The following is a 5,172-nucleotide window of genomic DNA, read 5'->3' on the forward strand; positions in this document are numbered from 1 at the left end:
GTCTGCAGTGTCCTGTAAAACTTGGAGTGGGGGCCTTGCTAGAAAAGCACAATAACAGCATGGATTGCAAGTCCCTTGAAAGTCTACAATCCGGCACACAAGGTTAATAACTTTAATTCCCCAAGCAGATATGAAATGGTCAGAGGGACCAGGAAAAGCTGACTGGGGAAAAGAAATTCAGTCCACATGCTTCTGATTTAGTAAAGTAGCTGCTGCTGCTGCTGCTGCTGCTAAGTTGCTTCAGTCGTGTCTGACTCTGTTGAGTCAGACCCCAGAGTTGGCAGCCCACCAGGCTCCCCCACCCCTGGGGTTCTCCAAGCAAGAGTACTGTAGTGGATTGCCCTTTCCTTCTCCAATGCAGGAAAGTGAAAAGGGAAAGTGAAGTCACTCAGTCGTGTCCAACTCTTAGCGACCCCATGCACTGCAGCCTACCAGGCTCCTCCACCCATGGGATTTTCCAGGCAAGAGTACTGGAGTGGGGTGCCATTGCCTTCTCCGTAGTAAAGTAGAGACCACAGTAAAAGAGCAAAAGAATCTCAACTCTGAGTGTTCTTATCTTGTCTTGAAGATCTTGGACAAGCCCCCCAAGATGATAACCTAGCAGTCAACGGTGACCGATGCCACTGGATTCATGGTGTCTAAGAAGAAGATATTACTCTGGGGCCAAAGACAGTCTCAGTCACTCAGAGCTTTGTGTATATTTTATTTAAAGTGAAGGTGACAGAAAAAGCTTCTGACACAGACATCAGAAGGGGCTCACTAATTTAAGTGGGGCCATATATACTTCTCAACTAGCCTCTGAGAATAGACAAAAAACATCTCAAGGATGTGAGCGTTTTGCCCAGACCCTTTCCTATAACATACATCCAAAGCTCAAAAGAGGAATGTCCTTGAACCTGAGATACTGCTCCCTACAATGCCTACTTGTCTTAGGCAAAAGAATGAAAAAAAAGAAAGCAAGCTTGCCTCCTCCTTAAAGGGGCTTAGGCTTGGACTCTTTATCAACCTGCTGGGACAGGTAAGTATACAGTTAAACTCAGAAAACTCTAATGTTGTAATGGTGGTGAGTAAAGCATTTGTATAACATACCACTGATAACTCATATAAGTATATCACTTATAAATTCAGTATGAAGGTCAAAAGATAAAATATCAAAATAATGATAACTACAAAATGAAATAATGGAACCATGTTTGAAGAATTAGATGACAGTATGATACGAAGTCAACAAACAGAGAGACTCAATGAAGAGCTACAAATTATTTTTTTTAAAGGAAACTAACATAAATTCTGGATTTGAAAACTAAAATAATTGAAATGAAAAATTGATAGGTTCAACAGCACATTTGAGATGCTAGCAGAAATAATCCATAAACTTGAAGATGAATTCATAGAAATCAATGTAAAAATAAAGAGAAAAAAATGTTGAGGGAAAATGATCTAAGGCATCCATTCATTACACCATCAAGTATGGAAGGAGAGAGACTCTCAGAAAGCAGGGAGAGAAAGGGGAGAGAGTAAAATCACTTGTAGACGGAATGGCTGACCGGCAGGTCAGAGCGAAACGGAGGTGCAGCGCAGGGCTCTTAGGGCGCCCGGTGGCAGCAGCCTCTGTCTAAGGCGATAGCGCCCTGAACGCGCCCTATCTCATCTGATCTCGGAAGCTAAGCAGGGTCGGGCCTGGTTAGTACTTGGGTGGGAGACCGCCTGGGCATACCGGGTGCTGTAGGCTCTTTGCCTTCCCTCTCCTTTAGCCCCCGCCCCACGTCCCAACTCTTGGGCTCCCGCAGCCCCAGCCCCTCCTGGGGCTGGGTGGCCAGGGCACTGACTCCCGCTGCAGACCTGGGTTGCCTCCGCGCGGCCCGCGAGCCCCTCCGCATTTGGCTTCCAGGAAACCAGACGACCGTCCCGGGTCTCCGTCTGGGGCTCCTTGGCGTGCCTCAGGCAATCCCAGGGGGCTGCACCAGTTCCAGCCCCAGCCCCAGCCCCCCCCCCCCACCCCACCCCCGCGGGTCTCCGTCTGGGGCTCCCTTGGCGTGCCTCAGGCAATCCCAGGGGGCTGCACCAGCCCAGCCCCAGCCCCAGCCCCACCCCCACCCCACCCCACCCCCATCCTCGCCGGCGAACGCCCGAGCTCGCGCGCACCCGCGCGCACACACAGATATATGTGCACAGACGGTGCATGTATCTTGTTCAGTTATAATTTTGGTGGATATATGCCTGGGAGTGGGACTGCTGAATCATATGGTACTTCTAGTTTTAGTTCCTTTAGGAACCTCCATACTCTTTTCCATAGTGGCTCTACCAACTCACATTCCTACTAACGGTGGAGGCGAGTTCCCTTTTCTCCACATCCTCTCCAGCATTTGTTATCTACAGACTTTTCCATGAGGACCATTCTGACTAATGTGAAGTGGAACCTCGTTGTAGTTTGGAGTTGAGTCTGTCCAATCATGAGTGATGTGGAGCAAGATGACCTTTTAAAATGCAGATGCAATTCTATCACCTCCCTGCTCCAACTGCTCTTGTATTTTCCCATCATAGTGAAGATATGACCAAATCCCTTCATTGCTTGGTCCCCCCTTTCTTCTCTGATTTCTTTTCACTGGAATGCCCTCTGCACTCTTTTGGTTCCATCCCATAGGGCATTTTTCATTTCTTGAATGTACTAAGGTTCCCTTGTCATGTAGCCTTCCAAGATGCTATTTTACCTGCCTGAAATTCTTCCTGCATCTCAACCCTGGTTGACATTGGTTCAACCTATGGATCTCAACTCAATTATTAGTCTGAAAAGCCTTCTCTGACACCCAGTTTTTGGTGAGGGAAGAGGCCCCTATAGAAGTTCTCAAAGTATCTGCCTGTTATTTATCATTCATTAGTCTCAGTGAAAGAAGGAACTGTGTTTCTTCTTCTCTCAGCATTCTATTTCCAGAAACATATTGCATGCCTACTAGCTCATAGTAGGTGCTCAATATTTATTCAGTGTGTGAAAGTCCCAGTGGTGTGTGTGAAAGTGTATGAAAGATGAAAAAAGTTCTGCGAAGCCTCAGCTTTTCACTTGGCTCAGCACTTTGGATCTCTTTGTATCTTTGTCAATTCAGTTCTTTTCTTTCTTCTGTTGATGTGCACACTATATTCAAGGGACGATCTAAGGCATGAAGACATATCAATAAATATAGGTTCTTGCTTTCCAGGAACTCATACATCAGATTTCTATAATTCAGGTTTTTTTTTTAATTAATGCTCTAGAACAATGTGAACTTTTAGTATTATCCATTTTCATTTCAAAGAAAGATCATTTTACTTACATAGCAAAGGTGGAGACCTTCCAACTTTCAGTCCAATACTTATACCTTTACCATTTCAGGCAAGTCTTTTGGTTCCTTCTGGAGGTGTGCAGCTCTTCCAGAAATGTGAAGATCTTCCATAGTCCTCAGACTTTGGTGTGATTTGGAATCATCAAGAAAGTTTCCAGGTATAGGTTCCAGACCACCACCTCAAAGAGTCAGTAGCGAATGGAGTGGATTCCAGCAATATGCATTGTTAACCAGCATCACTGGTGATTCTGTTGCTACAGACTCAATGCAGTGGGCAGGGCCTGGACTGCCCACTGGGTCTGATGTGGAATGGAAAGAAGGGCTTACCCCCTCCACTGTTTCTAGCCCTGTGACTAGAAACGGTCCCCAAACAAAAATCAGACAAACAAGATTATCCCAGATCGTAGTCCATGAGATGAAGGAACTAAGCAGCTGGTTGAGATGGAGCCAAGGGGAAAGGTTGCTCTTTTTTTCTCCACCTCTACTCCTTTCTTCCTTGATGCCTTAGTGATTCATCGTGGAGATTTGAAATAAAGTTCACAAGAGTCATATTTGTTGAATAAAGATTTTGCATTGAACCAACTCTAAAAAATGAAGAAAGTTTCACCTGCCACATGTTTCTTTTAAAAAGTCAATTGCTTTTCAACTCTGGGGTTTCTCCATTGCCTTGTTCAAGTAGCCTTAATCATAAAAATAAAATAAAACTAAATAAAGATTCAAATATACCAACAAAGGAAAGCTTCCGTTTCTTAAATCATCTTTCCACTTAGTAGAACACTAGCTTTTTTCTTTGTATTTTGACTAGGCAATTAGTTGTATTGTGGCTCAGATGGGAAGGCATCCACCTGCAGGAGACTCAGGTTTGATCCCTGGGTCGGGAAGATCCCCTGGAGAAAGAAATGGCAAACCACTCCAGTATTCTTGACTGGGAAATGCCACGGACAGAGGAGCCTGACTGGCCACAGTCCATGGGTAGCATAAAAGTTGGGCACAACTGAGCAACTAAGAACAGAAGTATTTCCAAGGACCACATTCAAGAGATTTGGAACTCTTGCTTGACTTCCTCATGTTGACCATGTTGACTAGGCAGCAGATAGCAGCTGATTCTTCTGTACAATTAACAAAGAATGTGTCATTCTGTTCTATACTTTTCTGTACTGCAGGAAGAGACTGTACAGAGCAGATGTCTGGACTTGTACAGGACTTTTGGTCCTTTAGAGGATTACAGTTGCACCATCAATGCTTGCCAGGGGTGGCAGGAAGGCGGCCCTGAAAGTTTGAGTCAGACATGTCCAGTGTTTTAGGATATATCAGATGAGTAAGAATGCATTTACCCTTCACTATGTCTCCATAGAAAGTTGCTTTGGGTTTGGAGGTACACACACACACACACACACACACACACACCCACCCTGCCGAGACAGGTCAAGAGCTAGAAACCACAGGTAAGGGAGACGGAGAAAGAGGGAGAGAGAGACAGCAAGAGGACACGCAAGCTTCCCAACCCCCGGCCTCCACACCCTCCCCCCTCCACTCTGGGTATTCACTCGGCCCCAAGTCGACCCGACCTCACCCTCACCCACCGACACACTCACACACACTCTCACACACTCACCCTCTGGCCTGGGGGTGGGGGCTGGGTCTCGCCTTAGGTAGCCAGGCCAAAGGGGACCTTTGAGACCTCGGCTTCAAGGAAGTCTTGGGGTCCCCACGGGTGACCGCCAGCCCCAGGGCACCGCGTCCAGCCGGGCCCGGCCCAAAGCTGACGCCCCCTCCCTTGGGGAAGCTGCTTCTTCCGCGTGACCTTCCTCTGAGGTGCGTCACGGGCTGTGCCAGTGTGTCTGTCTCAGATCCG

General features: G+C 46.7%; 1 pseudogene; it reads left to right on the forward strand.

Moving 5' to 3' along the window:
• The first annotated feature begins 1,613 nt into the window (after window positions 1-1,613).
• On the forward strand, window positions 1,614-1,732 carry LOC138987085 (5S ribosomal RNA; annotated as a pseudogene).
• Window positions 1,733-5,172: the final 3,440 nt, after the last annotated feature.

The sequence above is a fragment of the Bos mutus genome, unplaced genomic scaffold, assembly GCF_027580195.1.
Source record: "Bos mutus isolate GX-2022 unplaced genomic scaffold, NWIPB_WYAK_1.1 CTG634, whole genome shotgun sequence".
In the NCBI taxonomy this organism is placed as follows: Eukaryota; Metazoa; Chordata; class Mammalia; order Artiodactyla; family Bovidae; genus Bos; species Bos mutus.